Source organism: Balaenoptera ricei, chromosome 3 (assembly GCF_028023285.1).
Source record: "Balaenoptera ricei isolate mBalRic1 chromosome 3, mBalRic1.hap2, whole genome shotgun sequence".
Lineage (NCBI taxonomy): Eukaryota > Metazoa > Chordata > Mammalia > Artiodactyla > Balaenopteridae > Balaenoptera > Balaenoptera ricei.
The window spans coordinates 86,034,739-86,048,600 of record NC_082641.1 but is presented as its reverse complement, the minus strand read 5'-3'; the positions used below and the strand labels follow the sequence as shown (position 1 = coordinate 86,048,600).

The 13,862-nt window shown below is 33.9% G+C and overlaps 1 long non-coding RNA gene across 1 annotated transcript in view; it reads left to right on the top strand.

Moving 5' to 3' along the window:
* LOC132363714 (uncharacterized) overlaps positions 1-13,862 on the top strand; it is a 428,528-nt gene that overhangs the window by 224,003 nt on the left and 190,663 nt on the right. The window lies entirely within an intron of this gene.

Sequence of the window (13,862 nt, the reverse complement as noted above, 5' to 3'; positions counted from 1 at the left end):
CAGTTCCACATATTTTGGTATTTATTACAGCAGCACCCTGCTTCCTGATCTGTATTAGTACTGATCTGTCTAGATCTGTATCAGTCTAACCAAAATCTGTATCAGAGTTTTTCAGAGAAACAGAACCATCAAGAGTGTGTGTGTGTGTGTGTGTGTGTGTGTGTGTGGAGAGAGAGAGAGAGAGATTTATTTTAAGGAATTGACTCATAAGATTGTGTAGATTTAAGAAATCCAAAATCTGTAGGGTAGACTGGCAAGTTGGAGACCCAAGGAAGATTTGCAGTTTGAGTCTACAGTCTGCTGACAGAATTCCTTCTTTCTCAGGGGAGGTCAGTCTTTGTTCTATTAAAGCCTTCAATTAATTGGATGAAGGCCACCTGCAACATGAACGGTACTCTGCTTTGCCATTTTAAATGTTAATTTCATCCCCCAAAACACCCTTACAGAAACATCCATCTGTAATGACGTTGGACCAGATATTTGGGCACCATGACCCAGCCATGCTGACATATAAACTTAACTACCCCAGTTATGCTGCTTTTTCGTTTGTAATACCTATTTGGTGATACCTAGAAGTTAATTGACATTTGGCTTCAGAAATGTATTGAATTAATGTCTTTGAACTTCCTTAATTATTACAAGCCTATACATAGAACTGTTTAGAATTGGCTTCCAATATATGTGTAGAGACATAGTTATAAACCATATATTGTGAAATCCAACTGAACTTGTCCCAACTTGATTAGTTAATAGTTTCTGCTATCATTTCATTTTTCTCCAGCTTATGCTATATCAAACCCTGCATGGAGAAATCATTAAGTACTTTTATCACTTGCTATTTTTATGATTAGTCTGGAATTTTACTTAACTAATTTGGCTGCAGTCCATCTAAATAATAAAATGAACTAGCTGCAACAGTTCTGACCAATTCTGAGTTCTTCTCTTTTTATTAAATATTACATTTATATATTTTGCATCTATAGACAGATCATCTATAGTTTTTTTTTTTAATTTCATCAATTATCTACTACATTTAAGTACCTTAAAGCACATGCAAACAATAAGAGAGTTCTCATTTATATTCAGGTAATACTATGCACCATTTATTGATTAGTATAGGAACAAGCAATTACAGTATTTTATTGTGTAAGACACCAATAAAAAGCTGATTCAAGTACAGTAGCCCTAATAAAGAGCTCTAAAACTATTTAAGGACTGTATAGATAATGCTATTTCACATAATTTAGATTCACATATAATTCTTGCTTACAAGAAAATAAGACAACAGAACAATATCTTGATGATCTGATTCCTAAAGTGTTATATCAACAAGATCTGAATATGTGTGTACTGCATATAAACAGCATGTCTGTACTTTATACTGTTTCATAATTTTATATGGTCAAGCGATGATGATGTACCTCTAGATAAAACCTGTCAGAATATGTGAGCATATGTAATCAAATCATTCTAGGTGAAAGTGATGCCAATCTCATCTAAACCTTTTCTTTGTTTTTCCCCCTTAAAAGACCTCGGTTTTGCTTGACTGAGGAAATCATATATAAATGGAGGACTATTTCAAGATTTCAGGTGTAATGTTTGCAAACAGACAGCAGTGTCTGACATGATGCAGAATTCTTCATGATGTACCCACATCTATGTAAAGTTCAACTAATCTGTTGAATTATCTTTTATCGTCTCTGGAACATACTGTCTTTTGTCGCCTGAGATCTTTCATGAACAGATACTAACAAAGTATCTCACGCTAAAAGCTTGAGAAATTATATTTGGCATATATTCTCTGATTTTCTGTATTGATAATAGCCTCACATTAGAGATAATGAACTTCAAAACATGCTATAGGTATTTCTATGTAAGTTTCAATAGAGGAGACACATCATTTATCTTCCTATTAGACAAACTAAATATTCCCGTAAAGTATTAGAGGAAACAAGTCCTTAGGGGAGAAGATTTGAAGTAAAATTTACACTCATTGAAAAAGCCCTTGTTTCAATTATTGTGGATTATTTTCAAGGCAGTATTGTGGGGGAATTGCTAACACAGAGTAAATTTAGTGGGTTTAAGAGGAAAAGGAAATAATGGAGGATCTAGAGACCAAAGATTCAAAGGGGAGGATTGCTGTAGTATGTTATTTTTGTTTTTGCAAAATGATACAGAAATGTATGGCCCTATCTATGCTTGACTTTTGTACTGTCTAGAGATAGAAATATTTTAGCCTCAAATTTTGGGTCTTATAAGCATGGTAGACATTTTGACACGGGGAAAATTGAACCTGTTGTTATCTGTGAAAGTAATGCACAATTATGATCTTCCTGAGATGCCTATTATGTAATAATCAGGAAATTTACCTTGTTGTAATGTAAGGAATTCAAATGTGTCTTGAGGACAGGAATTTGCATGTGTGTGTGTGTGTGTGTGTGTGTGTGTGTGTGTGTGTGTATGTTAATTGCTCACATTTATTATGCAGCTGACCATGTGCAAATTAATCACTATATATCTGCTTATGGATTAACATTTGAATGGATAATCCTAAATCAATGGAGTTTCTGTTTTAAATAACAATACACAAAGGAAAATCACAAGTAATATAAAAAGAAATCCAAGGATGATATTTAACATTTGAAAGGATTTCACTAAACAGTGCATTCAATAGTATATTACTAAAGGAAATTAATTAGCATATTTATTTAGGTATAGCTTTCTGTCCAATTTACAATAATTATATCATCATTCTAATGAGATGATGATTTTGAATTTTTTCTGCAAAAGTAGAAATCTATGCTTCATTCCTGAAGTAGTAAAACAAAATTCTAGTCAAAATGGTGCTGTCAGCACTGGTCTTAAATTCTGCTTTTACCTCAGCACCATAGATAAAATATATGAGGTGCATATTTTATAATAATTAAAGGCATAGCCACAATGAAAAATAAAATAAATATATAATGAGCAGAAACACAGGGAGGCAATCTGGGACTGAAACAAAGGAACTTTTGGTTTCCAAGATGATATGTAGTCATGGGCCTCAGGGAGTTTGATTCCTGCCAGCTAATGGAGACTAAGTTGACATAGATGGTAGGTGATCATAGTATATATCAGTTGATAAATCTAGGAGCTAGAGGATACCTGGAGAAATATAAGGTGCACTAACAGAGGTGTACCCATTTATAAAGTTAAATACTCAAGGCGGTAGAAATCAACAGAGAAGCCTTGCAGTATGAGTAGCTGAGTTACCCGTAGGTATGTGACTGGATTTCTAACATACTAAATTTTATGTTAGAGTAGAAACTCCCATTAGCAAAAACAAAAACCAAAAAATGTTTTAAAATTAAAATAAATAAAAATAAAAAACAAAAGAAAAACTGATTTTGCACTTGTACTTTGGTCCCAGTAGTGTAACCATAGAAATTTGATGGAAAAGAGAGAAAAATAACAAAAACAACAATAATAAAACCTCCCACCACAGATGAGCATGCAATGGCACCGACTGCCCTTTGCTCCAGATAACTTTTTCTAGGATGTCTATAATTAATATCCTTGGAAGATATAAACAGTATGTCCTTCTGGAGCAAAGGGCAAGCATGCAAAGAGTCTGGTTCCCTAAGCTTATGGTTCCTTTTCTGCAATGCTAATCACTGCAAGTACAAGCATCCATCTGGGCCCATCCATACATTGCCCCTGTATTATCTGGTTGCAGGGAGAACTGATACAAACAGGCTGATGCCTATGAAGTTTGCTATGTCTTTGACTCAGGAGTCTTACGTATTTTATCAGTATCCATGAAATTGTGGCATGCTGATTTGTAAGATTACAAATAAAGATCCAAAGAATAATACGGTGGTGAGTTCCCTGGCTTTTATTTTTTGCCTTATATATCTCACACAGGGGGCTAGAAAATCTGACAACCTGGAACTCTCAATGAGTATAGACAGAAAATTGCCTCAACAAAAATGTATTTTCTCTAATCAAAGACCAAGAAAGTGGTAGCCTATCAAGAAAAAATATTTAGACAATAACCCCTCTATTCCAGCCAAACACCACAGAAAACACTGTGCTCCCACTCCCACCCATGCTGAGTGGGAAGCCACAGACCTTCATGCAAGGTACAGTGAGACACCCTAACTTTCTGCCAGGGTGGTAGCTGAGAGCACTGGGGGCTTTGATATCTGCTGAGCAGTAACAGGATCCCCCTTCCCTTTACTGACTAGTATAGACCACATGAGGAACCCCAGACTCCCACCTAACCCAGAAATAATGAGGGACCCCATTCCTTCCACACTGGGGATGGTGTCAGAGGAGGTATAGTGGAGAGTAAAAACTTTTACTACCATCACCCATTGGTAACGAGTCCACAGCCCCATCTTCAATAGTGCCAGCGGAGGCCACCTGCAGAGCTGAAAGTCCCATCCTTGCCCAGCAGTAACAGGAGTCTCCACTCTATAGATTAATGGAGGCTGAGTGGAGACCTGGATTTCTACCCCCACTTGTCAGTGACAAGGCAGAGCACTCTACTTCCCATGCTAGAGCAGTGTCAGGAAAAGCCAACTAAAACAGAAGGCTTAAATAAGCTAGAGTATTATAACATAATACTCAAAATGTCAACCTTTCAGTTTAAAAAAATCTTTCACCAAACCAAGAACCAGGGGGATCTCAAATTGAATGTAAATAATACTAAACAGATGCCAACACTGAGGGGACAGAGATGTTAGAATTATCTGACAAATATTTGAAAGCAGTCGTCATAAAAATATTTGAACAAGAAATTATAAACAAGCATTAAAAAATAAAAAGATAGAGATTCTGAGCAAAGAAATAAAAATGTCAGAAATAAAGAAATATAAGGAGAGCCAAATACACATTTTATAAAATAAAAATATGATAACCAGAAAAAAATTATTGGGTGGTCTCAACAGCAGAATGAAGAGGACAGAGAAAAGAATCAGTGAACTTGAAAATGGAATAATGGAAATTACTCAACAGAACAACAGAGAGAAAATAGACAACAACAAAAACACAAGACATGTTTCTCCAGGGATGTGTGGGAATATTAACAAAAGATTAACATTTGTGTCATTGGATAAGAAGAAAAAAAAAGACAGGGCTGAAAAAACTACTCAAATAAGTAGTGGGTGAAAATTTACATTTGCAAAATATATAAACCTACGGATTCAAGAACGTGAGCAAATCCAAACAGGAAAACTGAAATAAGTACACATCAAGGCATATATCACAAACTTCCGAAAAAGAAAGAAAAAATTCTAGACAGTAGTGAGAGGGAAAAGGTATCTTAGCTACAGATGAAAATACAAATAATAGCAGATTTTTCATATGAAATCATGGAGGCCAGAAGGAAGGATAATACCTTTTTTTAAGTGGTGAAAGAAAAGAAATGTCAACCTATATTCAGCAACAATATCCTCAGGAATTAAGGAGAAATCAAGACATTCTCAGATGAAAGAAAACAGAATTTACTGCTGGCAGACCTGCTTTAAAGAACGGCCAAGGAGAGTTTATTAAACAGAAAGAAAATGGTAACAATGTAAACTTGGAACATCATGAAGGAAAAATTATGTAGTAAGCAAAAATATGGGTAAATACAATTGACTTTCTTTCTCCTCTTGATTCTTCTAAATTATATTTGACAGTTGAAGTAAAAATTATAAAACTGTCTGATGAGGTTCTCAATATACAGCAGAAATACTTGGGACAATTACAAGTTGTGGGGGATAAAATGGGGGTAAGGTTTGTACACTTCACTCACACTGGTAAAATGATAATACTAGTAGACTGTGATAAGTTATATATAATATAATACCTAGAGCAATGACTCTAAAAGCTACATAAACATACGCATTTAAAAAATCCCTATGGATAAATCAAAATAGAGTTTCAAAAAATTGTTTAACCCATAGGAAGGCAGGAAAAATAAAGAAATAAAATACAGAAAGAACAAACAGAAAATGAAAACCAGACTTAAGCTCAAATAGATCAATGTTACATTAAGTATAAATGGTCACAATACAACAATTAAAAGACAGATAATGGCAGAGGAGATCCCAAAAACATGTCTCAAAAATATGCTGTCCATAGGAAAATCACTTCAAGTATAATGATATAGATAGTATGAAAAAATATATCATGCAAATATTAAATCAATCAGAAGAGGCTCTATTCATATCAGGTGAGGTAGACTTCAGAACTAAGACTTAGGGACATTATATAATAAAAAATATTTAAAGAAGAATGATTCTAATTCTACATAATCTCTTCCAGAAAATTCAAGAGGGGGAAGAGATTCATTTTTTTTTTTTTGTTAGTATTACTCTGTACCAAAACCAGACAAAAATAGAACAAAAAGAGAAAATCACAGATTTATCTCTCTTGAATATAGATAAATATCTCACATGCAAAGATCTTTAACGGGAAATAACAATTAATAATTATATATCATAATCGAGTAGGGTTTGTTTCAGTGATGCAAGTCTGGTTAAATATTCAAGAATCAGTTAATATAACCCACCATATTAACAGGATAAAGAAGCAAACTCATATGATCATATCAGCTGATGCAGTAAAAGCAATGCATAAAAAACAAAATTTGCCACCCACACATGTAAAAACCTTCAGAAAAATAGGAAAGGGGGGAGGCATTCTCAATGTGATAAGTAGCAACTACAGAACACCTACAGTTAAACTTAAACTTAGTGATAAAAGACTGAATGCTTTCCCACTAAGGTCAGTTCTAAGACAAGGGTGACTGCCATTATCACTCTTATTTAGTGTAATGCATTAAGGCAAGAATCAGAAACAAAAGGCATGCAGATTGAAAAGAAATAAATAATACTGTCCTTATTTGCAGATGGTATATTTGTCTAAACAGAAAATCACACAGAATCTATAAAAACAAACTCCTATAATTAACAAGTGAATTCAGCAAAGTTATTGGTTTCAGGATAAACCTAGAACAATTAATTTCATTCAATATGCTACCAATGAATACATGGGCACTGAAATATGTATAATCCTAAAAAGTAAAATAACTAGATGTATAGCTATCAAAACTGGTACAGGACATGTATGCTGAAAACTACACATGATGACAAAAGAAATCAAAGTATATCTAAATAAATGGAGAGATATATATACCATGCTCATAGGTTAGAAAACTCAACATAGTAAAGATGTCGACTTACCCATTGTTATATATGTTTAACAGAATTCCTATAAATATTTCAGCAAGACATTTTGGAGCTATAGACAAAATTATTCTAAAATTTGTATGAAATGTCAAAGAAACTAAAATATTTAAATCAATTTTGAAAAAGAAGTATAAAGTTAGAGGAATCAGTCTACCCAGTTTTAAAGGATTATTGTATAGCTAAAGTAATCAAAAATGTGTAGTATTGGTGGAGTTACAGAAACACAGATCAATAGTACAGAATAGAAAACCCAGAAATAGACACCCACCAATATTCCCAATTGATTTTTTGGACACAGGATAAAAGGCAATTTAATGAAGGAAATAGCCTTTTCAATAAATGTTGTGGGAACAGTTGGACATCCATAGGCAAAAAAATGACCCTCAACCTGTCTCACACATTATAAAACACTTAAAATAGCCATGTACTTAAATGTTACATAGTTTTACATTTTGAAAAAATTAACAAAACCTTGGGATCTAGGACCAGGCAAAGAATACTTAAAATTGACCACTAAAGCAAAATCCATAAAAGGAAAAATTGGACTTCATCGAAATTAAGAACTTTTATTCTGTTAAAGCATCTGATAAGTGATGGAAAATTTTATCTACAGACTTGGAGAAACCATATGCAAACCACATATCCAACAAAGGACTAGATCTAGAATATGTAAAGAACTCTCAAACACAACATTTTTTTAAAAAAAACATAGAAAATGGACAAAAGACACGAATAAACATTTTACAGCAGGGGATTTACAGATGGCAAGTAAGCACATGAAAGATTTTCAACATCCTTAGCCATTAGTGAATACAGATTAAAGCCACAGTAAGATACACACCTATCATAATAGCTAACTAAAAAGTAGTGATAACACCAAATGCTGATGAAGGAACTGGATCACTCATACATGGGTGTTAAGGATGCAAAATGGTATAGCCACCTAGAAGTCAGTTTGGAGGTTTCTTAAAACACTAAATATGTTTAACTGCTATACAACCCAGAAATTGCACTCAGAGAAATGAAAAGATATGTTCACATAAACATCTATACATGCAAGTTTATAGCTGCTTTATTCATAATAGTTAAAAACAGGAAATAATCCAGATATCTTTCAATAGATGAATAGTCAAGTAACCTGTGGTACATCCATACAATGGAATATTACTCAGTAATGAAAAGGAACAAACTGTTGAAATATGCAGTAAGCTGAGTACATTTTCAGAAAATTATACTGAATGAAATCCCAATAGTTTATATCCTGTATGATTCCATTTATATAATATTTTTAAAATGACAACATTGTGGAAATAGGGAGCAGATACGTGGTTGCCCAGGGTTAATGAAGCTTGGGACCTGGAATGAAGTATTTGTGATTGTAAAAATGCAACCTAATTTATCCTTGGCGTGATGGCAATCTTCTGTATCTTCACTCTATCAAGATTCATATCCTGATTATTATATTGTACTATAGTTTTGCAAGATGCTACCATTGGAGAAAAATGGGTAAATATACATATGATCTCTCTGTATTATTTCTTCCTTTTTTAAATTTTAATTTTATTGGAGTGTAGTTGATTTACAATGTTGTGTTCATTTCAGGTGTACAGCAAAGTGATTCAGTTATACATATACATATATTCATTCTTTTTTAGATTATTTTCTCATATAGGTTATCACAGAATATTGAGTAGAGTTCCCTGTGCTATACAGCATGTCCTTGTTGCTTATCTATCTTATATACAGTGGTGTGTGTATGTTCATCCCAAGCTCCTGATTTATCCCTGCCCCGACCACATTTCCCCTTCTGTAACCATAAATTGGTTTTCAATATCTGTGAGTCCGTTACACTTTTGCAAGTAAGTTCATTTGTATTATTTTTTAAATTAGATTCCACATATGAGTGATATCATATGATATTTATCTTTGTCTGACTTACTTCACTTAGTATGATAATCTCTAGGTCCATCCATGTTGCTGCAAATGGCATTATCTCATTCTTTTTAATGGCTGAGTAATATTCCATTGTATATATGTACCACATCTCTGTATTATTTCTTAAAATTACATGTGAATCTACAATTATCTCAAAATTTAAAAAAATAATTTTTAAAAACTAAATGAAATTTTGTTCAACTGAAGAAGTTTTGGGTGTCAGATTGATAATTCAAAGATTTCAGGATAATTTCATTGAATGATCACACCCTCTTAAATTTCACATTGAGCAGAATTATTATAACATTTGATTATTTATGAACGTTTATTATCTATGGAGCTGCCTCACAAGATTCTGGATTAGATTTAACCTACTAGGGAAAAATATACAATCATCTTTTGCATTGTACTATCTTTGCTTTATATGGGGAATTATGCAAAGACTTTTAATTATTGAGAAGGGTAATTAATTAACTTCAGGAAAAAAAATTGTTTCATGGCTGTTCATTGATTGTGGTACTGCTTTTAGTCACGCATGTAGAAAGGGGCATAATCATCAGCTTTATCCCTCATAACAAACATTTCAAACCAAAATTTCAATATGTGATTTATAATATGTTCCTGCAGTACTAGTGTCCCACCATGGTTAAAAAACATCTTTATGAAACTATTTCAACATACCTGACTTAATTTCAGCATTGAACAAAATTTTTGTCATTGTTTAGACTTCCCTTAAGCTGTATTTGATTATTATAATATATAATTTGAAATATTGGAAATTCAACAAATTTAGTACTCAAACAACAATGTTCAAGTTTACCTTCCCAAGTACCAAAAAATAAAATGAGGAAAATAATACATTTCCTAATTATCTAACAAAGTGATTGTGAGAAATCAGTTGGAAAACAAGTGAGAGGACAATTTATAAAAGTATAACAAGCTAAAAAATAGCCTCTTTCCTATAATTCTTGTAAATATCAATTTGTTGCAATCTAAGTATAGTATGAAATGTGATTCTTCCTCAGCTAAATGTAATGGTAACATTCTCCAGGCTTTTGTCAGGACTACTTTTCTTTCTTACTTTGTTTTGCTTCCCTCAGTAATCATCACACCTTAGGATTCAGGTGCCCACTATAAGTTGATGACCATTAAGCCTATATCACTGCCTAAGACTTTTTCACTAATGTTTTGAAAATATACAGTTTCCTGCATATATGTGCATTTGATAGACTCAGTCATCTCCAAAATTGTGCACTTATCTTTCTTTTTAAATTCTATTCCTTTTCTGGCTCTATATCTCATTTAATGACATCATCCACCACTTTGTTTAGCTAGATACTTGGGAATCATCTTTGAGTTTTCTCTCTTCCTTAATTCCTACAATCTATCAATAACTGTCACTAAATTCCATTAATCTCCCTTAAATATGTTACCTTTAGCCATTGACTTTTCTCTGTCCCTGCCATTTTGGTTCAGATGCTCATTCTTTATCATCTGGACTCTTGTAATAGTCTGCTGCATTTCCTCTGTGAGCTCAATCACAAACCCCTACTTAAAATGCATAAAAAGTTCTACCCTGACCAAAGTTTAACGTTCAACATTAGAGAGAATGCAGGGTCCTTTCTAACCTTTATTGCTCTATCCTCAACACAAGTTTTCATCTCAGTTGAATCAACACTTATTTTGTACTTCTGTGGTTTCAGAGTCACTTCTACAGACGCTCTCTCTCACACCCATATCAGTGATAAGATTTCACTACCTTGTGCCCTTGATTAACTCTGTTTATCTTTCAGAATTCATCAGAAGCATTACTTCCTAAGGTATACCTTTCCTAATACTTCCACAATAAATTAGGTGTCTCCTTCTTTTATGCTCCATTCACATTCTCACTTATCACAAATACTTGCACACTATTTAAAATGCTCACTTGGTTGCCTCACACTTCAATCAGACTGTGGCAAGGATTGTGTTTTATTCACAACTTTATTTCAAATCCCTTGCAGATTGTTTGCCACAACTAGGAGTTCAATAATTGTTGAATGAATAAATGAGTGAAGGCACAGATAAATTAATTTGATTGTAAAAATCTCTAAAGTGTCTGCTTATATAGCCTTCTTGATTTTGAAGCACATAAAAAGATATTTTGCAAATATCTGAACCAAAGCCCACTTCATACTTTTCTTTTTCTTAGCAAAAGGAGTTTAGTTCACAAAGTGTATATGTGAAATCAGTTTTGAGCAGTATCTCTTTCCAGTGAACAATGCAGTATATCATGTGAAGGCATTTTCAGTCATCTCGCTCTCCCCTTAACCCTCGCTGCCACCCTTAACCTGAGTAGCTATGAAATTAGAAAGTCTGGCTTTTTCTCCTTAAAGAGGATTGACGTGTAAGAATCAAATATTTTCTCAAGGTTGGAGGTGAACACTTTATTCATCAGGCAATTTAACAGATTCTTTTTTCAACTTACTTCCAAGTGCCTATCTGCAACAAATGTTCTTAGAAATGATGTTCAAAGTAAACTTCAATAGTTCATTTTTGATTCATTTTCAGTCCTCCTTCTAGGTAAGGATTTATTGACTTGGTGTGTTAGTTCCGGTGCTCTGCAATGCAGACCCCAAAATGGGATAGGGCAATATACATCTGTGAAGAATAAAGGGGCAGGGGATCAGGAGTAGCCAAAGAGAGCCCATTGACTGTAAGCAGGTCTGACACCTGTGAGAGATGAGGGTAGGGAGAGGTGGATTACACAGGTGGAATCAGACTCCTGTACAGCTCTATGAAAATTTCAACTAGTCTGATGGGAAGTCCTTAAGCCAAAGGTTCCTATTAGAGTACGAATATCCCCACCATGTATAGACATTGGCAAGTGGAAATACGGCCTCAGTGCAAACATGGTTGTGGACTCTCACAGGTGGCAGCTGAGGCTGTCAGTTGAATATGCTCTGTAGCAGGGTAACTGAGAACCCTATTTTCCTGGTGTCACACTTAGGTCTGAGCAGGGTATACAGAATTATGCCTTTATGGATAATTTTGACTATTATTATATTTTTTATCCTCCAGAAAAATAAAGCTACTTCTAATCTGAGATTTCTAATATGAGATTTAAGTCATATCGGGTTATCAAGCATAGTGTGGGAGAGCACCACACTTGGAAGAACAGAGCCAGCATTTTCCTGCAGGTTTCACTACCACTTTTAACAAAATATGATCTATAAGTATTTGTCTGAAATATCCCTGTGTATATTTTAGAGGATTTGGAATAATCTGTCATAATATCTCAAAAGTCATTTGCTCTTATAGTATCATTTAATTTCTTCAGTTAAAACAAAACTAACGGGGGCTTCCCTTCCCTGGTGGTGCAGTGGTTGAGAATCCGCCTGCCAATGCAGGGGACACGGGTTCGAGCCCTGGTCGGGGAAGATCCCACATGCCACAGAGCAACTAGGCCCGTGAGCCACAATTACTGAGCCTGCGCGTCTGGAGCCTGTGCTCCGCAACAAGAGAGGCCGCGACAGTGAGAGGCCCGTGCACCGCGATGAAGAGTGGCCCCCGCTCGCCGCAGCTAGAGAAAGCCCTCGCACAGAAACGAAGACCCAACACAGCCAAAAATAAAAATAAATAAATTAATTAATTAATTTTTTTAAAAACCCACAAAACTAACAATTGTTCATTTAAATTACCCCAAATCCCTAATTTATTAAGGTCTTTCAAAGATAATAGACCTTGCCAATATTTTGACATAACTAAATCCTATGAAATACTTATTATATGAATTAAAGTAATGTACACTGCTGGGAATCACTGTAGTAGTAAATAGAGCTTAGATTTTAGAGTCAGAATTGAATTGGACCCCTGGCGCTTCTTTTAAGTAATTGAATATCTCTGAATTTGTTTCATTGTCTATTAAACAGGAAAAAAATTAAGAGAAACTTTGTAAGGTTTTGAGGATCATCTGAGATAAATTTTGTAAAGAATTTATTGTAGTGTTGAGCATATAATAGGTACTGAAAAAAGTGTACGCTTGGGAGTCCAAGTATGGTCATCAGTCTTACTAAGGAAATTTATTAATTTACAAGTTAATATTTGTAGAAGCTAATACATCTAAAAATAGTCACTATTTTAATTTAATAAGCATTTCTAATCTATTTTCTTAATTGCCTAATGGGGATATTAATAGTACATAATTTACAGATTGCTGTGAGGATTACATATGAAAGTGAATATCAATTGAATTACCCATGCATGTATGTATGTATCTACTAAATGCCTATCAAGTTTATAGTATGAAACAAGTATTCAAAAATATTAGCTATGGTCATCCTTATTGTTCTCATTTTAATAATTCTCATCTTTCTTTTCTGTCATCATCAAAAATTTCATCAAGTTCCATGAGGGACAACTTTGTATGTTGTAGCAAAACTTCTACGAGGTAGAAAAGGTTCATTAATATTTGTTTTATGGATGACACTGGCCCTGAGAAAAAATATAACTATTAGGAGTTATGAGGATGTGCAATCATTTAAAAAGGTGTATTAGGAAGTAAAACAGAAGGCAACTGCTTTCCAGTTCTTTTGATTTTTTCCCCTTTTCATTATGTGTTTTTTTTTTTAATGTAGTGTTAGTTTCAGGTGTACAGCACAGTGATTCAGTTATACATACATACATATCTTCTTTTTCAGATTCTTTACTCTTATAGGTTATCACAAACTA